The sequence below is a fragment of the Oncorhynchus gorbuscha genome, linkage group LG16 (genome assembly GCF_021184085.1).
Source record: "Oncorhynchus gorbuscha isolate QuinsamMale2020 ecotype Even-year linkage group LG16, OgorEven_v1.0, whole genome shotgun sequence".
NCBI classification, from domain to species: Eukaryota; Metazoa; Chordata; class Actinopteri; order Salmoniformes; family Salmonidae; genus Oncorhynchus; species Oncorhynchus gorbuscha.
The window spans coordinates 61,150,365-61,163,435 of record NC_060188.1 but is presented as its reverse complement, the minus strand read 5'-3'; positions in this window follow the sequence as shown (position 1 = coordinate 61,163,435).

The following is a 13,071-nucleotide window of genomic DNA, read 5'->3' as shown; positions in this document are numbered from 1 at the left end:
TATTTTCTAGGTAAATTTATGTCCGTTGCGTTATGCTAATTCGTTTCAGGCGTTGATTGCGCTCCCGCATGCGGGTTTGGGAGTCACTAGAGGTTAATCATCCTTAAAACTAGCAACATCAATCCCTACTAATCACGTTCCAACTTCAACATACCTCCATTTAAATATTTTTGAAACGTTACGTAGTCGATGATTGCTGCAAATCCATGGGTTCAAACAGTGAAAATAACCATATTTGTATAATCCGGTACTAAATAATAGTAATGAAATCAAGAAAAGCATCTAAAATAAAGTCAACAGGTTGAACCAGCCTCCAGCTCCACTGGTCCAGTAGGAGTGACATTTTTGGAGAAAGTGGATACATGTCTTTTGGCGGATCCATTTGTGGTTTCAGAATGGGTGGGAAAGGAGTTGGGTGCAATTAACTTGTTTGGGATGGGGGGGCAGTATTTTCACTTTTGGATGAATTGCGTGCCCATAGTGAACTACATCCTGCTCTGTCCTAGATTGCTAATATATGCATATTACTATTGGATAGAAAACACTCTGAAGTTTCTAAAACTGTTTGAATTATGTCTGCCTGCCCTATGAGTTCTGTTATACTCAATCTTCCAAACAGGAAGTGAAATTCTGAATGCGTGTCTAATTTCAAGTCATCGCCTATTCACTTCCAAATACGATATGGATATGGTAGTACTTCCTACGCCTTCCACTAGATGTCCTCATTCAGTAGAACGTGGAATGGAGTCTCTGGTGTGAACTTTGACCGAATGGGATGGGAAATAGTCACTGTCCTGGCAGAACCCAATTTCCCTGTGGCGCATTTGTCTGTGGATGTCACCATCGTTCCATTTGGCTGCAGATGAAAACGTATGCTCCGGTTGGAACGTTATTGGATATAACATCCTGAAGATTGATTCTCTAATTAGTTTGACCAGTTTATTCGACCTGGAATATATCTTTTTGAAGTTTTCGTCCGAGTTCTCCTGGACCAGCGTCAGCTTTTGGGCACGTGAGCTGAAAGTGCTAGCAAATGCAGCTAATTGGACAATAGTATTGGACATTATGGAACAAAACAACGATTTATTGTGGAACTAGGACTTCTTGCACTACATTCTGATGAAAGATCATCAAAGGTAAGGGAATATTTCTGATGTAATTTCGTATTTCTGTTGACACCAACATGGCGGAGAAATATATTTACGTCTGAGTGCTGTCTCAGATTATTGCATGGTAGGTTTTTTTCGTAACGTTTAAAAAAAATCTGACACAGCGGTTGCATGAAGAACCAGTGTATCTTTAATTATATGTAGAACATGTATCTTTAGTCAAAGTGTATGATGAGTATTTCTGTTATCTGGCGTAGCTTTCTATAATTCCTATGGATATTTTGGAGGCATTTCTGAACATGGCGTCAATGTAAACCGAGATTGGTGGATATAAATATGCATATTATCTAACAAAACATAAATGTATTGTGTAACATGTCATATGAGTGTCATCTGATGAAGATTTTCAAAAGGTTCGTGATTCATTTTATCTCTAATCCTGCTTTTGTGACTATCCTTGGCTGGGGAAAATGGCTGTTTCTTTTTTGATTTGGTGGTGGTCTAACAAATATATGTTGTGTTTTCGCTGTAAAACATTAAAAAAAATTGGACATGATGGGTAGATAAACATCTTGTTCATCTTTCACTTGCTGCATTGGACTTGTTAATGTGTGAAAGTTGAATATTTTTTAATTCCCCGCCCCACCTTTTCAGCTGAATGGGGGGGGGGGTGACGGTAACTTGTAGTGGATAGTGGATATTTGTGACCCATTTCAGGAAACTAGGCATATGTTGCTGGTCACTACTTTACAGGAGAGCCGTTTAGAATGTAAACTTTTTTCGGGGTAGAAATGCCTTCCCTAACTTGTATGCCATCTGTAAATACAACTAAAATTATATTAAAAACGAGCCTAGTTGGTTAAGCCACAGAAAAAGCAACCTTCCCGCGATTGACTGAGATGGGCTGGACATGCCGAGAGATGAGATGCTTCTGTTTATTTGAGCTGGTCAGTACGTGCAGTACGTGGTAGTATTGGATAGAAAACACTGAAGTTTCTAAAACTGTTAATATAACTGATGTGGCAGGCAAAAACCAGAGGAGAATCCATCTGAAAATGTTTTATTTTGAGGTGACCACCCATTGAAATGCTTGTCTATGGGAAAATCAAAGGAAATTCTCCCAGAATGCAGTTCCTATGGCTTCCACTAGATGTCAAGTCTTTAGAAAGGGTTTCAGGAATGTTTTTTGAAATATTTGCGAGAATTTGTAGTTTTTCAATGTGGCTCTCATTTTACTGAAATCTTGTGGCGCACGTGGATGAGGGCACACACTTCGTTATTGTCACGCCTTGGTCATGTTATTTTGTGTTTTTGGTATATGTTTGGGTAGGTCAGGGTGTGACATGGGTTTATATGTTGTGTTTCGTATTGGGGTTTGTATTAATTGGGATTGTGTATGATTAGGGGTGTGTCTAGTTAGGCTTGGCTGCCTGAGGCGATTCCCAATTGGAGTCAGGTGATTCTCGTTGTCTCGGATTGGGAACCGTATTTAGGTAGCCTGAGTGCGCGTTGTTTTGTGGGTGATTGTACCTGTCTCTGTGTTAGTCACCAGATAGGCTGTAATTAGTTCTCGTTCCGATTGTTGTTTTCTTCTTCAGTTATTTCATGTACCGCATTTATCTTCATTTAAGTCATGAGTAACCTACACGCTGCATTTCGGTCTGACTCTCTTCATACAACAGACGAACGTAGTTACAGAATCACCCACCATTCACAGACCGAGCAGCGTGTGAACTGGCAGGATCTGAAGGAGGACGTTATGGACAGCAGAAGCATGGAGTATACTACGTGGGAAGAAATCGACAGGTGGGCGGCCGACCCAGAGCGAGTGCAGGTGCCCGCCTGGGATTCCCTACAGCAATGCGAAGAGGGCTATACACGTATGGAATCGAAAAGGAAAGCACGGCTATACAGAGCGAAAACCGAAGGTAACGGGAGAAAGCGCAGAGAGAGAGTGGCTGAGTCAGGAGTCAGACCTGAGCCTACTCTCCCTGTTCATTGTGAGGAGCAGCAATATGAGGACTTCTGGTCTTGGGAGATGATATTAGACGGAAAAGGACCCTGGGCGCAGCCGGGAAAATATCGCCGTCCCAAGGAGGAAATAGAAGAAGCTAAAGCGGAGAGGCGCAGGTATGAGGAGGCAGCACGGTGACGCAGTTGGAAACCGGAAAGTCACCCCAAAATTTTTTATTGGGGGGTGGCTAGAGGGGAGAATAGTTATGCCTGGTAGGAGACCTGCGCATACTCCCTGTGCTCACCGTTGGGCTAGAGAGACCAGGCAGGCACCGTGTTATGCTATGGAGCGCAAGGTGTTTCCAGTGCGGGTGCAGAGCCAGCTGCGACACATACCAGCCCTTCCTATTGGCCGGGCTAGAGTGGACATCGAGCCAGGTAAGCTTGGGCAGGCTCGGTGCTCAAGAGCTCCAGTGCGCCTGCACGGTCCGGTCTATCCAGAGCCACCTCTACAAACCAGTCCTCCGGTAGCAGCTCCCCGCACCAGGCTTCCTGTGCGTGTCCTCGCGCCAGTACCAAAAGTTCCAGCACCACGCACCAGGCCTCCAGTGCGCCTCGCCTGTTCAGCGCAGCCAGTGCTTTTCTCCCCTCCTGCGCTGCCGGAGTCTCCCGCTTGTTTAGCGCAGCCAGAGCTTTTCTCCTCTCCTGCGCTGCCGGAGTCTCCTGTCTGTCCAGCGCCGCCAGTGCTCCCAGTCGGCCCAGCGCGTCCAGTGCGCCTCGCCTGTTTAGCACAGCCAGAGCTTTTCTCCTCTCCTGCGCTGTTGGAGTCTCCCGCCTGTTTAGCGCAGCCAGAGCCTTTCTCCTCTCCTGCGCTGCCGGAGTCTCCTGTCTGTCCAGCGCCGCCAGTGCTCCCAGTCTGCCCAGTGCTCCAAGTCTGCCCAGCACCGCCAGTCGGCCCAGCGTCACCAGGATCCGCCAGAAGTGCCAGTCTGCCAAGATCTTCTAGATCGGCCAGACAACCTGAATCATCCAGTTCCACCAGCCAGCCAGGATTTACCGGAGCCTACTACCTGCCTGAGCTTCCTCTCAGTACTGAGCTTCCTCTCTGTACTGGGCTGCCTCTCAGTACCGGGCTTCCCCTCAGTACCGGGCTTCCCCTCTGTCCCGGGCTGCCCCTCTCCCAAGATGCCCCTCTGTCCCGGGCTGCCCCTCTGTCCCGAGATGCCCCTCTGTCCCGAGATGCCCCTCTGTCCCGAGCTGCCCCTCTATCCCGAGCTGCCCCTCTGTCCCGAGCTGCCCCTCTGTCCCGAGCTGCCCCTCTGTCCCGAGCTGCCCCTCTGTCCCGAGCAGCCCCTCGGTCCCGAGCTGCCCCTCGGTCCCGAGCTGCCCCTCGGTCCCGAGCTGCCCCTCAGTTATGTGGGGATCAGGGTGAGGACTATTAGGCCATGGTCGGCGGAGAAAGTGGATTATCCCAGGACGCGAAGGAGAGGAAATAGGACATTTATGGAGTGGGGTCCACGTCCCGAGCCAGAACCGCCACCATGGACAGACGCCCACCCGGACCCTCCCTATGCTCTTGAGGTGCGTCCCGGAGTCCGCACCTTAGGGTGGGGGGGGGGTTCTGTCACGCCTTGGTCATTGTATTTTGTGTTTTTGGTATATGTTTGGGTAGGCCAGGGTGTGACATGGGTTTATATGTTGTGTTTCGTATTGGGGTTTGTATTAATTGGGATTGTGTATGATTAGGGGTGTGTCTAGTTAGGCTTGGCTGCCTGAGGCGATTCCCAATTGGAGTCAGGTGATTCTCGTTGTCTCGGATTGGGAACCGTATTTAGGTAGCCTGAGTGCACGTTGTATTTTGTGGGTGATTGTACCTGTCTCTGTGTTAGTCACCAGATAGGCTGTAATTAGTTCTCGTTCCGTTTGTTGTTTTCTTCTTCAGTTATTTCATGTACCGCATTTATCTTCATTTAAGTCATGAGTAACCTACACGCTGCATTTTGGTCTGACTCTCTTCATACAACAGACGAACGTCGTTACAGTTATTTAACTCCGGTATTGAACACACTATTCTCCGTTTTAAATTGTATCATTTATTTACATATTAGGGTACCTGAGGATTGATTAGAAATGTTGTTTAACTTGTTTGGACGAAGTCTATTGATAACTTTTGGGATTCCATTGTATGCATTTTGAATGAGTGGACCAGGTGGATTACTGAATCAAGCGAGCCAACTAAACTGACTTTTTGGGATATAAAGAAGGACTTTATAGAACAAACATTTGTTGTATAGCTGGGACCCTTGTGATTGCAAACAGAGGAAGATCTTCAAAAAGCAAGTGATTTATTTTATAGCTATTTCGGACTTAACAAGAAGTTAAGCTTTTAACCTCTTACGTCCACCTGACACGCAGGCGTCCCATCTAGACATCTGGAAATGCAAATGCGCTACGCTAATAGCACTCGTTGAAACTCAAACGTTCATTAAAACACACATGCAGGGTACTGAATTAAAGCTACACTCGTTGTGAATCCAGCCAACAAGTCAGATTTTTAAAATGCTTTTCGGCAAAAGCATGAGAAGCTATTATCTGATAGCACGCAACACCCCAAAAGACCCGCAGGGGACATAAACAAAATAATTAGCATAGTCGGCGCTACACAAAACGCAGAAATAAAACATTCATAACCTTTGACGATCTTCTTTGTTGGCACTCCTAGATGTCCTATAAACATCACTATTGGGTCTTTTTTTTCGATTAAATCGGTCCATATATAGCCTAGATATCGATCTATGAAGACTGTGTGGGCAAGGAAAAAACAGCGTTTTATAACGCAACGTCATTTTTTTTAATTAAAAAATTCGGCCATAAATTTTCACAAAACACTTGAAAAACTTTTGTAATGCAACTGTAGGTATTAGTAAACATTAATAATCTATCAAATTGATCACGGGCGATGTATATTCCATAGCTTCACGTCTTGAAACCATGTCCGGATGTATCTCAACCAAAACATCCTGTCGGAGACCGGAAGAAATGGGCTGTCTCTTGTTCGTTTGACCAAGAAACAAAGCCTAGGCAATTGACAAGACTGGTAACATCGTGTGGAAGCTGTAGGAATTGCAATCTCGGCTCCAGGTAATGTGGTTTCCATTCAACAATACATGCAAGTGGCGCATTGATATATTTTCAAATTTTCAGTGATCAGATTTTCCTGCGCTTTTCGATGAAACGCACGATCTGTTATCGTCATAGCCATGATTTAACCAGTTTTAGAAACATCTGAGTGTTTTCTATCCACACATACTAATCATATGCATATACTATATTCCTGGCATGAGTAGCAGGGCGCTGAAATGTTGCGCCATTTTTAACAATGTTCGAAAAAGTAGGGGGTATATCCATGCGCAACTTCAAACAATTGTTAAAAGTGACCCACATTAAATGGAGCCGAGGTTACAATACCCACAGCTTCCACATGATGTCAACAGTCTTGTCATTTGTCTCGGATTTGTTTATTGGTCAAACGGACACAAGGAAGCCGATTTCTTCCGGTCTCCGACAGGATGTTTTGGTTGAGAAATATCTGGATATGATTTCAAGACGTGGAGCTAAAGAATAAACATCGCCCCGTGATCATTTTGATAGATTATTAACGTTTACTAATACCTAAAGTTGCATTACAAAAGTATTTCGAAGTGTTTTGTGAAAGTTTATCGTCGACTTTTTTCATTTTTAAAAATGACGTTGCGTTATCAAACTCAGTTTTTTCCTTGATTACACAGTCTTCATAGATCGATATCTAGGCTATATATGGACAGATTTAATCGGAAAAAAAGACCCAAATAAATGTTTATGGGACATCTAGGAGTGCCAAGAAAGAAGCTCGTCAAAGGTAATGAATGTTTTATATTTTATTTCTGCGTTTTGGGTAGCGCCGGCTAACGCAAAATCTGTCGTGTTTAGGTGACGTTGCAGTATTTTGTGGGTACATGCTATCAGATAATAGCTTCTCATGCTTTCGCCGAAAAGCATTTTACAAATCACATGGGGCTGAGATTGCAAGTCCTACAGCTTCCACACGATGTCGCCAGTCTTGTCAATTGCCTAGGCTTTGTTTCTTGGTCAAATGAGCGAGAGAGAGCCCATTCCTTCCGGTCTCCGACAGGATGTTTTGGATGAGAAATTTCTGGCCATGATTTCAAGACGTGAAGCTATTGAATACACATCGCCCCGTGATCAATTTGATAGATTATTAACGTTTACTAATACCTAAAGTTGGATTACAAAAGTATTTCGAAGTGTTTTGTGAAAGTTTATCGTCAACTTTTATTTAAAAAAATGACGTTGCGTTTTAAAAACGGTGATTTTTCCTTGATCACACACTCTTCATAGATCGATATCAAATCAAATCAAATTTTATTTGTCACATACACATGGTTAGCAGATGTTAATGCGAGTGTAACGAAATGCTTGTGATTCTAGTTCCGACAATGCAGTAATAACCAACAAGTAATCTAACTAACAATTCCAAAACTACTGTCTTATACACAGTGTAAGGGGATAAAGAATATGTACATAAGGATATATGAATGAGTGATGGTACAGAGCAGCATAGGCAAGATACAGTAGATGGTATTTAGTACAGTATATACATATGAGATGAGTATGTAAAAAAAGTGGCATAGTTAGTGGCTAGTGATACATGTATTACATAAGGATGCAGTCGATGATATAGAGTACAGTATATACGTATGCATATGAGATGAATAATGTAGGGTAAGTAACATTATATAAGGTAGCATTGGTTAAAGTGGCTAGTGATATATTTACATAATTTCCCATCAATTTCCATTATTAAAGCGGCTGGAGTTGAGGCAGTGTCAGTGTGTTGGCATCATCCACTCGATGTTAGTGGTGGCTGTTTAACAGTGTGATGGCCTTGAGATAGAAGCTGTTTTTCAGTCTCTCGGTCCCAGCTTTGATGCACCTGTATTGACCTCGCCTTCTGGATGATAGTGGGGTGAACAGGCAGTGGCTCGGGTGGTTTGATGTCCTTGATGATCTTTATGGCCTTCCTGTAACATCGGGTGGTGTAGGTGTCCTGGAGGGCAGGTAGTTTGCCCCGGTGATGCGTTGTGCAGACCTCACTACCCTCTGGAGAGCCTTACGGTTGTGGGCGGAGCAGTTGCCGTACCAGGCGGTGATACAGCCCGCCAGGATGCTCTCGATTGTGCATCTGTAGCAGTTTGAGTGCTTTTGGTGACAAGCCAAATTTCTTCAGCCTCCTGAGGTTGAAGAGGCGCTGCTGCGCCTTCTTCACAATGCTGTCTGTGTGAGTGGACAAATTCAGTTTGTCTATGATGTGTATGCCGAGGAACTTAAAACTTGCTACCCTCTCCACTACTGTTCCATTGATGTGGATAGGGGGGTGTTCCCTCAAGTCCACAATCATCTCCTTAGTTTTGTTGATGTTGAGTGTGAGGTTATATTCCTGACACCACACTCCGAGGGCCCTCACCTCCTCCCTGTAGGCCGTCTCATCGTTGTTGGTACTCAAGCCTACCACTGTTGTGTCATCCGCAAACTTGATAATTGAGTTGGAGGCGTGCGTGGCTACGCAGTCGTGGGTGAACAGGGAGTACAGTAGAGGGCTCAGAACGCACCCTTGTGGGGCCCCAGTGTTGAGGATCAGCGGGGTGGAGATGTTGCCTACCCTCACCACCTGGGGGTGGCCCGTCAGGAAGTCCAGTACCCAGTTGCACAGGGCGGGGTCGAGACCCAGGGTCTCGAGCTTAATGACAAGTTTGGAGGGTACTATGGTGTTGTTTTATATTTAGGGTATATATGGACCAATTTAATCGAAAAAAAGACCCAATAGTGATGTTTATGGGACATCTAGGAGTGCCAACAAAGAAGATCGTCAAAGGTAATGAATGTTTTATATTTTATTTCCGCGTTTTGTGTAGCGCCGGCTATGCTAATTATTTTGTTTACGTCCCCTTCGGATATTTCGGGGTGTTGCATGCTATCAGATAATAGCTTCTCATGCTTTCGCCGAAAAGCATTTTAAAAATCTGACTTATTGGCTGGATTCACAACGAGTGTAGCTTTTAATGAACGTTTGAGTTTTAACGAGTGCTATTAGCATTTAGCGTAGCGCATTTGCATTTCCAGATGGCTAGATGGGACGCCTGCGTGTCGGGTCGACGTAAGAGGTTAAAATGCAATTTTGCATTGCTCGTTATAGCCTAATGTTAGCTAGCTAAAATTGAACTCTTTGTCCTGAATGCCAAGTGTCACGTCTGGAGGAAACCTGGCACCATCCCTATGGTGAAGCATGCTGTGGGGATGTTTTTCAGCGGCAGGGACCGGGAGACTTGTCAGGATCGAGGCAAAGATGAACAGAGATCTCTCCTTGATGAAAACCTGCTCAGGACCTCCGGACTGGGGAAAGGTTCACCTTCCATCAGGACAACAACCCTAAGCACACAGCCAATACAAGGCAGGAGTGGCTTCGGGACAAGTCTCTGAGTGTCCCAGCCTGAGTCCGGGAATTGAACCCAATTGAACATCTCTGGAGAGACCTGAAAATAGCTGTGCAGCAATGCTCCCCATCTAATCTGACAGAGCTTGAGAGGATCTGCAGAGAAGAATGGGAGAAACTTCCCAAATACATGTGTTCCATGCTTGTGTCATACCCAAGAAGACTCAAGGCTGTAATCGCTGCCGAAGATGCTTCAACAAAGTACTGAGTAAAGGGTCTGAATACTTAATTGTGAGATTTCTGATGTTTCTTTTACTATAAATTAGCAAAAGTCTAAAAAACATTTTTTGCTTTGTCATTATGGGGCATTGTGTGCAGATGAGGAAATGTAAAACATATATATATTTAGAATAAGTCTACTCTAACAAAATGTAGACAAAGACAAAGGGTCTGAATACTTTCCTAAGGCACTGTATTAATAATGAAATTATAATTGATGAAATTAATTCCTTTCTTGATAGACATACTCTGAAAATATAGTTACCAAGCTAACAATTACTTCACACTGGAAGAAGTTAAGCTATAGTAAAGCTGCCTTTAAGAGAAATAGAGTTTGTTTAACTAAAGTTACTTTGAAAAAGTAATTCACTTCATCAAAACGATATCTACATTTGAAATAAATACAAAGTTAAGAAACACGACTGAAATATGGGTTCGTTTTTGTGGGAATATATATAGATTTTTTGCAAAAACATGTATTTTCTTTTAAAATTGTATCGAGTTGTTCCAGCATTTAGCTACATGGCAAAAAAGGGACTAACTACTGGAAACACTAAGAGGTATTTTAAAAACATTCATAACACAGCAGTACGTAACTTTTAACGTGTCTACAAGTTTGCACCTACAGTATACTTGAAAGAACTGGGGACATGGGCTGGGAACCCTGTGAGGTGAGATGGAATATGTGTATGGTGAGAGACTTTGGAATAGGCTGTTGGATATGCCAACTGCCAGAATAGCTAGTCAAGTTTCTCAATGGGATCTATCCATAGGGGGAGCCTGGGCAACTGAAATGACTGACCTTTTTCAACAGGCTGACTACACCGCTCGCGTAGCAAAATAAATGTAGAATCTATATTATTAAACTATTGCATGCGCGCCAATGAGCTATTGCGTTGCCAATGGCTAAAATAGAAGTCAGTTCTATTTGCGACACAGATCGCACTGCAAGTCCTGCCTCTCCCATCTCCTCATTGGTTTATAGAAGCAGGTACCCACGTGCCATCTGCTCATTGGTTATCCTCTTAGGCCGCCCCATCCCGGATCCGGGATCGTGACTACAGCCTCAAGCTCATTACCATAACGCAACATTAGCGATTTCTGAAAATTGCAAATGAAATGAAATAAATATGCCTGTCCTCAAGCTTATCCTTTTCTTAACAATCCTGTCGTCTCAGATTTTCAAAATATGCTTTAGAACCAGAGAAAATCAATAATTTGTGTAAGAGTGGTGATAGCTAGCTTAGCATTTAGCGTTAGCATTTAGCACGCAACATTTACAAAAACCAGCAAAGGGATCAAATAAAATAATTTACCTTTGAAGAACTTCAGATGTTTCAATGAGGAGACTCTCAGTTACATAGCAGATGTCCAGTTTTTCCTGAAAGATGCTTGTGTAGGACACAACGTTCCGTTTTGTTACTATGCATTTGGCTACCGAAACTAACCGAAAATTCAGTCACCTAAACGTCAAACTTTTTTCCGAATTAACTCCATAATATCGACTGAAACATGGAAAACGTTGTTTGAATCAATCCTCAAGGTGTTTTGTCATATATCTCTTCATTGAAATGCCTTCCCTGGAAGCGTGCATTCTTCTCTGATTCGGATGGAAAAATACTGGTACCTGACTTTTGCGCACCAATTTCCACGCAGACACCGTGCGGGACACTTGGTAATTGTAGGCTCTTATGGTCAATCTTCCAATGATATGCCTACAAATACGTCACAATGCTGCAGACACCTGGGGAAACGATAGGAAGTGTCCGTTCATTCCTGTCGCATTCACAGCCATATAAGGAGATCATGGAAAACGTGCCTCCAGAAATCCTGTTGATTTCCTGGTCACTCAAACATCTTGGTTTTGCCTGTAGATTTTGTTCTATGGCACTCACAGTGAAAATCTTTGCAGTTCTGGAAACGTCAGTGTCTTCTTTCCAAAACTATCAATTCCAAGCATAGTCGAGCATCTTTTCGTGACAAAATATTGCGCTTAAAACGGGCACGTCTTTTTATCCAAAAATGAAATACTGCCCCTAGAGTCTTAACAGGTTATATCCCGTGGGTGACTGAAAGACGAACGAGGTCAGTGGCAGTAATGCACCTAATTTACGAAAGTTGCCGATCGCAATATAAAGTCAAGAGAAGAAAAAGCCTAGAAGGTGGAGAGATGATGAGAAACGATTCAGTTGACCGTTTTATGTGTGGATTAATTGTCAGAGTAGAGGACCTTGTGCATTTCAGGTAAAATAACAACTCAATGTTTATATCCCAGGACAAATTAGCTAGCTAGCTAAATTGCCCTTAAATGTTTAATGCTTTTCGACCAGTCCCCAAATTAATGTAATTGGTTCAGAGTTTGTTTTGATATTTTAACCTGCGTGTGGTTTGGTGTGGGGGGACAACATGGATTTATGCACGATGGCGCACGCGCGCAGCCGGTTTCGGTTCAGTGTGACTGAACATCTGTACGAAAACCAAATTAAGGGAGGCATAGATATGATTTTTTTTAAACAACTTTTGATGCAATATGAAACAAAATGGGTGGAGGAGATTAAACCCAAATTGAGAAGCTTTTGTTTGATTAAGGGTGAATTTATGTGTGAGAAATTATGTAAAGCCTACCTAAAAGCAAGAGTTTGCTATGTGCACAGGTAAAATCAGGGATATTGCCTCTGCGTATTGAAACAAGTCGGTATTGTGGAGAAATGGAAGAGGAAAGACTATGTAACTATTGCGACCTCGAAGAAATAGAGAATGAAACTCATTTTATCCTCTATTGCCCTTTATACAACGATATACGCTTGCTCTTATTCTAGAAAGCACACTAGATATACCCTGGCATTTTGTGGCTGAGTGATGAGAAATTGAAATGTTTTTTTGTTTTTTGTCCGTTGTGTATTTCCTTTTGAGGAATATTTAGATAAAGCCTGGAATAAAAGAAAAGGGCTACCTATAATTAAATTGCACTAATATTTAGCTTCTATGTGGTAAATGGCACGTGTGCATATAGGCTTGTCTGCCATACTGTATGAATCTTCTGTTTGTGTCAGACTGGGTTCAGGTGATTTCTTATTTTAATTTCTTTCTGTATTTGTATATTATTTTACTGCTTAAGGGATGTAATTATTGTTTGGATAACCTTATTTACTATTATGCATTGTATTTTTTTGTTTACTCTTTATGTGATGCGCAATGCAGAGAATGCTGGGAAATAATTATAATTTAATTACCACAGTG